Raw genomic sequence first — 12,847 nt, 5'->3', positions numbered from 1 at the left:
ATATGGAAACCAGCACACCAGGAAATAAAATGTGTCATGTGACTAGACTGTATGCCTAACTTGTAAACAAAATGTATAATGTTAAGGCAGCTTTGTTGATCACAACTTAAATCATGAAATGTACATTTCATTGTGAGAAGCTGGTGAGTGACTTCAAAGCTGACTGATGTAATTTAATTAAACCACCACAGCACTTAAATACTAATGTAGCTGGCAATCAAATGTTAGCAGCAAATGGCTTCCATACATGTCTATTGAAGCAAGTGAATAAATGTGCTGGTGGTCTTATTTCATGTGGGCCATGGTTGAATCTAATATATTATAGTTAAATGGAATCAACGTTTTATGTTGTGCATTTGAATTGAAATTGGATTGCAATTTGAAGTGTTCAACAAACATAATCATATCTACTTTAAAAATGAGTCCCTGTAGCTCCCGAGTGGCGCAGCGGTCTAAGGCATTGCATCTAGAGGCGTCACTACAGACCCTTGTTCGATTCCGGGATGTATCACAACCAATCTTGATTGGGAGTCCCATAGGGCACCCCAGCGTCATCCGGGTTAGGATTTGGCCAGGATATGCTGTCATTGTAAATAAGAATCTGACTTGCCTAGTTAAATAAAGGATAAATAAAAGTAGCTGTTACGCCACTGCTGACCCCTATGCCCTTTCAGTGATGCTATATGCTGACCCTTGACCCCTCCATTCTCCAGGGGTTGGAGTAGAAAGAAGTGCAGATGACTTCATCGTCGCGGGTGTAAGATGGCGGTCCAGTGCGGGGCAGAATGTTGAAGCGGGTGAGGCACTTGGTGTCCGTGATGGCATGGTACTGCCGGAGGGTGAAGGTCACCCCGTCCAGAGAACGCCCCAGCGCCCAGTTACCTGGCCTGGGGGAGTTGGCAGCCTTCAGGATCATATATGCTATCTGGTACACCTTAGAGGGAAGTACAATTCAGATGTAACTCAGAAGCTTAGCTTATAAAAGTAATTTAATCTTGAAAGTCCATCCATTTGTTATGTATTCTTTTTTATAACTTTTTTTTGTAAATATTTACATCTTATTTTAAATACATAAATATATATGTTTATTGTTTATTATTATTATCTTTTGAAAGTGCTTCCTTTGTGTCCTGTGAATGTATTGACCCCGAGATTCATATGAGAAGTTTCATATTCAGGTTAAGAAAACATCTGCTCGTTCAATACGACACGACACATTCATAGTGTAAGTCAGTTTAGTCATGTTTGAGAGGAAAACCAGACACTAAAATAAACAATCCTGTCAGGGAGCATGGTCAAGATTATCCTTATGAGGTCTCCACCCCTGTACAGTATTCTCTACAATATGGAGTCCTTCCTTTGACGTTTCCAATGGAACAACTTATGTACATGCTTTATCTCCGTCCTGGTACATTCAGAGACAGCCAAAGCTGATCTGCCCTCAGGTACTCCACCACTGAATAGCTGAAAAGACTAGATCATGGAAATAAAAGACTAGATCATGGGAATACGTACAGTCCTGTACCCTCGAAGGACACATGACTTTCCTCAAGCAGTAAATGACAGCTCCTCAAGAAAAACAGGAAGCACAGGGGAAAGGTGACATTCCACCTAAATGTTTCCTTGTCTCCCAACGACTCAGAAAAATAAACGACCATGGCACAATCAACATAAAAAATGACTCACGGTTTGCCTCTCATCTACAGTAGATAACGGTGTAGCGTTTCAGTGTTTACAATAGAGAGAGCGCCACTCAACCCAGTACTCATCCCTTTCACTGAAACCCAATAGGATTTTGTCCAGGTAGCAGGGGAAATCTCACAAAGCCTCAATGTTTCCTTGATTCAGATGAAGCAGGAAAACAGGAAGGCTGGCTGATGGTGTCCTCACACAGCGTAAGGGGTAGGTAGGTGGGATTATTGGGAGGATTAAAGGGGAGCAGTGGAGTCTGGGGAGAAGGAGAAACGAGAGCTCTTAAGTTTGCAGGGCAGAGCGTGACCTGTTAACCACGGTCTAAAACGAAAGTGTTGGAGTCACAACATGACCATGTGGATTCCAAGCCAGGACTAGTTTCGAGCTACCAGCCCGGTGACATCAGTGACAATAGAGTCAACGCCTGCTTGGGTGTAATTCTTTGCTCCTACTTACTAATCTCTAAGCATTAGTCACTTTGACAGCTTTGAAATAGTTGTGGGTAATTTTAAACGCAGCAACAACAACAACAGAAATCGGCCGATTTGGGAGATATTTGTTTGTTTGCATATATTCTTTGTTTTGATCAAAAATGAAGTCAGAGGAGGTTTGCTGTTCCTAAAAATCTGCAGTCGCTACAAAGAATGTGAATGTAGAGCATACATGACAAGGGAATACCAGTTGTGTGTAATGTAAAATAGAAGTCAAACTTGAAAACAGCTAAATAGAAAGGTCAGGTCTTGGTTCAGTGATAGATAACCTGCAAACGTCAACCATTTAAATGACTCTGCCGAGTTAAAGAATAGAACGAAGATAACTGAGCGTAGGTAGGCTATCTATTTTCCACGTATCACAGAAGTGATACAGAATATCCATTAAACCATCTCTTTAATTACTTTGAAATGAGGCCTATGATGCCAGAGAATTTTGAGGCGGATATCTATAGTATAGGTCCATTTTTATTTAAATCCACAAAGATGTAGGCTAGCTTTAGCTACAGATAAAGCTAGGTCGCATCACTGTCATTCTCAACAGGAGGTTGAGGTGCCAGAGGTCCATGGTGTGGGTTTGTTCTGTGTGCCCAAAGGTGAAAAGAATAATCCCGACAATACATAGCTAACACCTGATTTGTATTTCAAACTAAGTCCAGAGCCACTCACTGACAAAACACCTCCATGTCTACAAATAGCATACCAAGTATCTGTCATGTAGAGTATGTGATTAGTTAGCTGTCATATATAATATAATTAAAACATGACCTCTGTGCTCACGTCCTGTGTATGAATGACACATTTTTTCTCTGACTTAGACATACAGCATGATCGAAGGATGTCCATGTGGATTTCATATTTTTTATTTGGGTCTTTTCAGATTATCAGACACAAAAACATACCAAAATGTTCCATAGTATTTATGCTCCTGATCAGATCTCCATCGGAGAGTCTGCGCTAAAGCTTTTGGAACATCAACTAATAACTGATTGGACCACGTCAGTCAAACTGGGCAAAAATACAGGGCATAATGACTACAATTCCCAGTCTAATCGAAAAGTGGCCTAGACGCCAAGACACACGCGCACACACACACACACACACACACACACACACACACACACACACACACACACACACACACACACACACGCCTCCAACAGTGTCTGTCATTATTCAGATTTCCACTCCAGCATGGGCTCCTGGATAACGAGGGGGAAATGAGAGTGCTGACGTCACGGGCGATAACGATACGTTCACACACATCACCAACAGTGCCAGCAGCACAGACTCATTTACCGCAGGAGATGACAGCAAGCACAGTGACTGGCCGGCAGGGAAATGTGCCTGAATGGAGCACAAATAGGATTACATTTTACAGGACACTGATGGCGAAAACACTTTGCATACAGGGCCATGGACCAAGCTAGCCCAACCATGAGGGAGGGAGTGACCGATTTTAATAGGGAGTTGTTCCTTGCCCCTGTACTTCTGCTTGCTTGCCCTTTTGGGCTCTAGGCCGGGTTACTGTAAAGACCTTTGTGACAAATGTTGTTGTAAAAAGGGCCATAAAGGCAAAACACAAAATGGATGTTGGGTGTTTACGGTTGGCATCAGTGGATATCAATTAAATTATCCTCAATCAATATCTACTGCATGCAACTACTGATTAATCCATATTCATGGTGAAATAGCAATAGTAGAACCTTGGTATTAGCAGCAATAGTAGAACCTTGGTATATAACCCTCATTATGAACTGGGTGGTTCGAGCCCTGAATGCTGATTGGCTAAATGCTGTGTTATATCAGACCATATACCACGGGTATGAAAAAAACATTTATATTTACTGGTCTAATTATGTTGGTAACCAGTTTATAATAGCAATAAGACACCTCGAGGGTTTGTGGTATAGTATATGGGCAATATACCATGACTAATGGCTGTATCCAGGTACTCCGCGTTGCGTTGTGCCCTTAGCCATGGTATATTGGCCATATACCACATCTCCTCTGGCATTATTGCTTAAATATGCCATTATATAAAACATTGTTGAACAGATGGATTTGCTGAGGGGGGAAAGCTATTTCCAAGAAGTAGGCCTATTATCTCTGCAATTGTTTACTCTTCATGTCATATGGGACATTACATAACTGTTTTACTTAAATCTAATCTCCTTGAAACTCCCTAATCTGCCAAACAGTTTGAGCCGGGACAATGTGGATAGTTAAAGTGATTCCATCACCGCTGTGACAGGCCGGACAGAGATGAGCAAGGCAAAATTAGCATTGCAAAATTGCTACCTCGACACTTCTTGTGTCAGATTTCAATCGTTAACTAAACATGGGCAGGTATGATTTATGGATGCTTGATGCCCTCAGTGAGACTCTCTCTGTCTGCATACTTATCACTCAGATACAGTATTTGGCTAAATTCCACGTTTATTACAGTTGAAGTCAGAAGTTTACATACACTTATGTTGGAGTCATTAAAACTTGTTTTTCAACCACTCCACACATTTCTTGTTAACAATAGTTTTGGCAAGTTGGTTAGGACATCTACTTTGTGCATGGCACAAGTAATTTTTCCAACAAATGTTTACAGACAGATTATTTCACTTATAAGTCACTGTATCACAATTCCAGTGGGTCAGAAGTTTACATACACTAAGTTGACTGTGCCTTTAAACAGCTTGGAAAATTCCAGAAATTCCAGCTTCTGATAGGCTAATTGACGTAATTTGAGTCAATTGGAGGTGTACCTGTGGATCTATTTCAAGGCCTACCTTCAAACTCAGTGCCTCTTAGCTTGATATCATGGGAAATCGAAAGAAATTGTAGACCTCCACAAGTCTGGTTCATCCTTGGGAGCAGTTTCCAAACGTCTGAAGGTACCACGTTCATCTGTACAAACAATAGTACACAAGTATAAGTATAAACACCAAAGGACAACGCAGCCATCATACCGCTCAGGATGGAGACACGTTCTGTCTCCTAGAAATGAACGTACTTTAGTGTGAAGAGTGCAAATCAATCCCACGAGTCCTATATCGACATAACCTGAAAGGCCGCTCAGCAAGGAAGAAGCCACTGCTCCAAAACCGCCATAAAAAGCCAGACTACGGTTTGCAACTGCACATGGGGACAAAGATCGTACTTCTTGGAGAATGAAGTAAAAATGGAACTGTTTGGCCATAATGACCATCGTTATGTTTGGAGGAAAAGAGGAGGCTTGCAAGCCGAAGGACACCATCCCAACCGTGAAGCACGGGGGTGGCAGCTTCATGTTGTAGGGGTGCTTTGCTGCAGGAGGGACTGGTGCACTTCACAAAATAGATGGCTTCATGAGGTAGGAAAATTATGTGGGTATATTGAAGCAAAATCTCAAAACATTTGTCAGGAAGTTAAAGCTTGCTCGCAAATGGGTCTTCCAAAAGGACAATGACCCCAAGCATGCTTCCAAAGTTGGCAAAATGGCTTAAGGACAACAAATGCAAGGTATTGGAGTGGCCATCACAAAGCCCTGACCTTAATCCCATAGAACATTTGTGGGCAGAACTGAAAAAGCGTGTGCGAGCAAGGAGGCCTACAAACCTGACTCAGTTATACCAGCTCTGTCAGGAGGAATGTGCCAAATTTCACCCAACTTATTGTGGAAATCTTGTGGAAGGCTACCCGAAACGTTTGAACCCAAGTTAAACAATTGAAAGGCAATGCTACCAAATACTAATTGACTGCATGTAAACTGCTGGCTCACTGGGAATGTGATGAAAGAAATCAAAGCTGAAATAAATCATTCTCTCTACTATTATTCTGACATTTCACATTCTTAAAATAAAGTAGTGATCCTAACTGACCAAAACAGGGATTTTTTACCTGGATTAAATGTCAGGAATTGTGAAAAACTGAGTTTAAATGTATTTGTGTAAGGGTTTTCCTCCTCTTCATCTGAGAGGGATCGGACCAAAACGCAGCGTGGTCCATATCGTTTTTAATAACAAAAACACTGAAGACTACGAAATACAAAAACAATAAACGAATACGTGAAATGACAAAACCGAAACAGTACCGTGTGGTGAAAAACACAGACACGGAAACAAACACCCACAAACAAACAGTGAAACCCAGGCTACCTAAGTATGATTCTCAATCAGAGACAACTAACGACACCTGCCTCTGATTGAGAACCATACTAGGCCGAAACATAGAAATCCCAAAATCATAGAAAAACAAACATAGACTGCCCACCCCAACTCACGCCCTGACCATACTAAATGACGACAAAACAAAGGAAATAAAGGTCAGAATGTGACAATTTGGCTAAGGTGTATGTAAACTTCTGACTTCAACTGTATGTGCATTAAATTAAATTACGTACTTTTCTCTACTGTTCATATTCTAGTTGCTATGTTACGCATTCCATCTTTGGTTGCTTGCTTACTCCTGGTAGAATAACCAATGATAGGCTCACTGGGCTGTGCTGGAGGAGATTTTTTCTACATAATCTGATCCCTTTCATCCATCTCTATTTTTTTTAAATTCCAGGGTCCCAACTTAGTTTCATTGTATATTTAATTCAACAGTGTATGTGACACTTTCATTAATTCCAGAGTGACCCTGCTCTCGTCTCCTGTGTAACATGACAGGTTGATGAAGGAGACATGTTTGTATGTCTATTTCCTGGAAGGGAAAGAGACAGACACAGACAGGGACCCTTCCCCTGCGTCTGCTGAGAGCCACACTCTGACCCTAAGCATAATAACTCAGCCAGGGACAAACTCCCATGAATCACCAGCCGTGGAGGCGCTGGGAGCGGGGCCACGTCTTCACGCTCACCCCTGATCATATCAGAGGCCTTGGGAGGAAGGCTGAGTTACCATACCCCCTACCAAACTAATCACAATCTAGCCTCAGGATCCCCCTCCTTTTGTTCCTCTCTCTCTCTTGCTCTCTCACACGCAAGCATACACACACACACATGAATAGACGCACACGCACACACACACGCGCACGCGCACACGCACACACACACACACACACACACACACACACACACACACACACACACACACACACACACACACACACACACACACACACACACACTACCAGCCCTTGAACCCAGAAGTCATAGAGATCCAGCACACTGCTGTATTGTATTCAGAGAGTCTCCATTGGTTTGAATAATTTCCTGTTGTAGGTCAATAGTAGAGGAGTCATTACAGAGACATCAGGTATTTCATGCTGATATGAGGAAGTACAGTCTCTTACGGAACACATATGCTTGAAGGGTACACAAGGAAGAAATCAGCAGTCCAGACACCCTCCCAAGTGTGTCAATTGAAATAATGATTGTGGGCATAAACACCTTCATGCTATGTTTCCGCTAGGGTTCATCTCAAACTGTTCTAAGGATGGCTGCACTCTTAGTCTAAATCCCATTTTCACTGCAACTGAGATATTGTGTTGAGCAAGAGTGCAAAGAAGTGGGCGGGTTGCTGGTAAGAAAAAAGTATCCATTTTAGAAAGTGATAGCTATGGTGTCGGTGTCCAAGAAAATATTTGTATGAAACTTTTCATTTATTTTTCATGTCAAGTAATTGACAGAGGGAATATGGAAACAAAACTAATGTTGGTGTGATTCAGTGGTACTGTTCCCCTCCTGAGAAAGCTTGAAATCCATAACTGTTTTTTCAGATAGAGTTACACAGCCATGGGGGTTACACAGAGTTCAACTACAACAACCCTCTTCCCAGCCACTTGTGCATCTCACATGATGAGTTACACATAATATCTCATAGCATTTCAAAGTCTACAGCCAGCATCTTTACAAACACTCTATCGACACCGGACTAAACAAACGTGTGAGTATGTATCACATAAGGCTGCCAAGGAAATTAAGCTACACTGTGAACCGGGTCTGGGAACTTGGCTGACAAGTGGCTTTACGGTTTCAATAGGATTTACAGTGAGCCTGGTCCCAGATCTGTTTGTGCCATCTTGCCAACTCCTATGGTTATTGTCATGCCAGACAACGACCAGAGGAGTTAGCTGTACAGCACTTACAGATCTGGGCCTACCTGTAAATCCAGAGTGATAGTGACGTAATGGTAGTCCATGCTGTTCTTAATGCTGGGGCTCTGCCGTCATCTGTTAGTCCCATCGATGGCATATTCAATCGGGTGGTGCTCTAGGAATAACAATGAGATGAAACAAAGCATTATAATTAAGGAGACAGTGTTTGAAGATAGGAGCAATGAGTTAGCGTGTGACTTGTCACTGAAGAGCTGCTGGATATCAGATGATTGAACACTCTCAATCATAGGCTACTTATTTCTGACATTTCGGTGCTATTTAGAAACCATGGAAACTGTAAGGAGCCTGCTAATGAGGAAATGTTGCTTATGGAGCATTAACTGATTAAAGTTGCCCTCTTGATTACGCAGTTTAATAGTTTTTCTACCATTTATGAAAGAAATCATTCATTTAATGCATTTCCAATTGATTCACAATAAGGAGTACGAATCTGCTTATAACATGGTCATGTTCAGGCCCATTCTTACATGGCTAATTATTCACCAGGCATGCAGTTGTAAGATGTGGATGAGGAAAATATGGACTCAAACATTGTCTTTCCCTAATGACGTACTAATATGGTGGGAATGTATAGTATTTCATATCAGGAGTGCCCACAATGACAAGCTAAATGTAAATTAACAAAAATGTCCTTTCAGTCAGACCTGAAATTACCAGAAAAATGAAAGTCTCATTATGGAACAATGAGACAAGATAAATGATGACGAGTCCATTTCTTCTCTTTTCTTCCAGACAGGAAGCCCTCTTCGCCGATAATTATTGTCTAAAAGCATTTACAGAGCAATGACCTTTCTGAGAGACTTGTGTAATTACTGAACAAGGTCTGTCTGTCTGGCCCGTCAGCCTCTTTGATATCTGTGCTGCCTGCTCCCTGGACTCTAACCTACACTGCTTAGTTGGTTCATGGAGGATTGATATGTGTCCCAAATGACCCCTTATTCCCTACATAGTGCTCTACATTTGACCAGAGCCCTATGGGTCCTGTTCAAAAGTAGTGCACTATAAAAAGAATAGGGAGATATTTGGGACACAGTCAAACCCTATTTGAAGTCGGATGTGTACATACACCTTAGCCAAATACATTTAAACTCTGTTTTTCACAATTCCTGACATTTAATCCAAGTAACAATTCCCTGTTTTAGGTCAGTTAGGATCACCACTTTATTTTAAGAATGTGAAATGTCAGAATAATATTAGAGAGAATGATTTATTTCAGCTTTTATTTCTTTCATCACATTCCCAGTGGGTCAGAAGTTTACATACACTCAATTAGTATTTGGTAGCATTGCCTTTAAATTGTTTAACTTGGGTCAAACATTTCAGGCAGCCTTCCACGTGCTTCCCACAATAAGTTGGGTGAATTTTATCCCATTCTTCCTGGCAGAGTTGATGTAACTGAGTCCGGTTTGTAGACCTCTTTGCTCACACACTTTTTTCCAGTTCTGCCCACAAATTTTCTATGGGATTGAGGTCAGGGCTTTGTGATCACTCCAATACCTTGCCTTTGTTGTAATTAAGTCATTTTGCCACAACTTTGGAAGCATGCTCGGGGTCATTGTCCATTTGGAAGACCCATTTGCGACCAACTTCCTGACTGATGTCTTGAGATGTTGCTTCAATATATCCACATAATTTTCCGACCTCATGATGCCATCTATTTTGTGAAGTGCACCAGTCCCTCCTGCAGCAAAGCACCCCCACAACATGATGCTGCCACCCCCGTTCCTCACAGTTGGGATGATGTTCTTGTTACAACTTCTAGGAGTAGTGAGTGCGGAGTCAGGCGCAGAGAGCAGAGGGTTTAGGACAACCGTATTTATTCCGGTGACAGAAAAGGTCACGCCAAAACACCAGGCACATACAATGACCGGCCCCAAAACAGGACCCAAACATCCACAAAACGAACATAGAAACAAGCCTGCACAAAAGCAGACGGGCATAACCGGCTTAAACAGCCCTAACCAAAACCCAAACAAGAAACAGGTCTAACCAATAAGACAAAACCAACAGAAAAGGAAAAGGGGATCGGTGGCAGCTAGTAGACCGGTGACGACGACCGCCGAGCGTCGCCCGAACAGGAAGAGGAGCCACCTTCGGTGGGAGTCGTGACAGTTCTTCGGCTTGCAAGCCTCCCTCTTTTTCCTCCAAACATAACGATGGCCATTATGGCCAAACAGTTTTGTTTCATCAGACCAAAGGACATTTCTCCAAAAAGTATGATCTTTGTCCCCATGTGCAGTTGCAAACCGTAGTCTGGCTATTTTTATGGTGGTTTTGGAGCAGTGGCTTCTTCCTTGCTGAGCGGCCTTTCAGGTTATGTCGATATAGGACTCGTTTTACTGTGGATATAGATACTTTTGTACCTGTTTCCTCCAGCATCTTCACAAGGTCCTTTGCTGTTGTTCTAGGATTGATTTGCACTTTTCGCACTAAACTACGTTCCTTTCTAGGAGACAGAACGTGTCTCCATCCTGAGCGGTATGATGGCTGGGTTGTCCTATGGTGTTTATACTTGTGTACTATTGTTTGTACAGATGAACGTGGTACCTTCAGATGTTTGGAAATTGCTCCCAAGGATGTACCAGACTTGTGGAGGTCTACAATTTCTTTCGATTTCCCATGATATCAAGCTAAGAGGCACTGAGTTTGAAGGTAAGCCTTGAAATAGATCCACAGGTACACCTCCAATTGACTCAAATTAAATAAATTAGCCTATCAGAAGCTTCTAAAGCCATGACATAATTTTCTGGAATTTTCCAAGCTGTTTAAAGGCACAGTCAACTTAGTGTATGTAAACTTCTGACCCACTGGAATTGTGATACAGTGAATTATAAGTGAAATAATCTGTCCAAATTGTTGGAAAAATTACTTGTGTCATGCACAAAGTAGATGTCCTAACCGACTTGCCAAAACTATAGTTTGTTCAGAAGAAATGTGTGGAGTGGTTGAAAAACAAGTTTTAATGACTCCAACATAAGTGTATGTAAACATCTGAATTCAACTGTATTAAGGATACTTGTTTCCTGAAAAAATGTATTATATTTTAGGATATATTTGCAAAGTTTATCTGCACCAGTTCATCTGACTGATTTTCTCTATCAGATAGTAATTACAACTCACAGCCTAAGTCAAAAGTGGCTGTGAGAAGAGGATGCATGGTTCCTCTCTGTGTACATACAGCACACTGTTGTGATTTACACAGTAAGATGTGTCCTCAGTTAGATAGTGAGATATGCTCACCAACGCAGGCTGTGCTTACAGAACCACAAGTCAGAGCTCTTCAAAAGTCCCTCCTCAGCAATCTCAGGCCACTTATATTTCATAGGCAGAGCCCATTGATTTTGGAATAGATAAATGTTGATAGCAGGGATGCGCTTTGATGAGGGCAATGTGCAAATTGATTCTCTAAATCTTTGCTGAACGTGGTTGTATACAGTATTCCACACTCCTAATCCTACTGTACAGTATGAATAATGCTGATACAGTACAAAGTGGAGTTGTACTGTATGCAGTAGGTACAGTATAATAGTGATAGTTACCAAATGGTCTCTCACTGTTGTTGTTGCAGATGAGGCACTGCGTGTTCCTGACTTGCTGTCCGGGGACGTGCTCCACTAGTTTGCAGTACATCTCTGGTCCTGTCTCTCCACAGGTTGTTGTGGATCTCCACCATTGGAGGCCAGGTTCAGTACAGCTGGGAACAGACCTGAGGGATGAGGATTGGGAAACATAATCTACTTAATAATATTACACTGTACATACAGTAGCTATATCTATCTGTAACATTAACAATTCAATACTATCAAAGCCATATTGTAAATCTAGCTGTTATATAGACAATACAAGGCTATCTGACCAATTTTATGAACATTTTGTGGCTTCCTTCACTGCCGTTGTTGTAATATAAATGGAGTCCTATGGTGAATAGGCACCAATGGGTTAGTGCTATCCAGAATCCTTGGGACATCCATACCACAAACCCTAACCTTAACCCTTACCCTAACCTTAACCCTTACCTAACCCTAACCTTGAGCATTTAAATTTCCACGTCAAATGGGGAGTTGTATGAGTTGGACGTCCCAAAGATACCGGACAGCAAGGACCCAGGCCAGTTTGACAGGTCTCACTCAGAGTTCACCGAGAGGGAAATGAGACTCAGCCGGTATGAGAATACATAGTAGAACCACGGTCCATCAGGTTTATACCCACAGTCTCCCCTAGCTCATGGTACTGTAGAGGGAGGGAGTGAGGGACAGCATCCTTCATACATACAGAACTGTTGATGTCAAGCATTGGCAGAATTACGACCCCAACGGTAGAGATTTCCAATCTGGCAATGGTAGGAATAGCTGCGACATCATGTCACAATCAAGGCCGGTGTTTGATGCATCTCTGCCACTCCATAAAAATACAAAAACAGACATAAACCGCCACAACGGTTTCAGCTTTCAAATGAAAATACAGTATGGGGCCGTTAGTTCAGAGGAGTTTCAATGGGAACGTAGATGAAAAATATCCAAGGGGGAGCGGATAAAAGGGAGCCGTACTTGGTTCTGAGAGAGCGAGAGGAG

General features: G+C 42.0%; 1 pseudogene; it reads right to left on the bottom strand.

Moving 5' to 3' along the window:
- LOC115107469 (laminin subunit alpha-2-like) overlaps positions 1–12,007 on the bottom strand; it is a 151,068-nt pseudogene extending 139,061 nt beyond the window's left edge.
- Between the last annotated feature and the right edge of the window lie 840 nt (positions 12,008–12,847).

The sequence above is a fragment of the Oncorhynchus nerka genome, linkage group LG24 (assembly GCF_034236695.1).
Source record: "Oncorhynchus nerka isolate Pitt River linkage group LG24, Oner_Uvic_2.0, whole genome shotgun sequence".
NCBI lineage: Eukaryota > Metazoa > Chordata > Actinopteri > Salmoniformes > Salmonidae > Oncorhynchus > Oncorhynchus nerka.
Note: the sequence above shows the minus strand (reverse complement) of the source record. Positions and strands in the feature narration are given on the sequence as shown.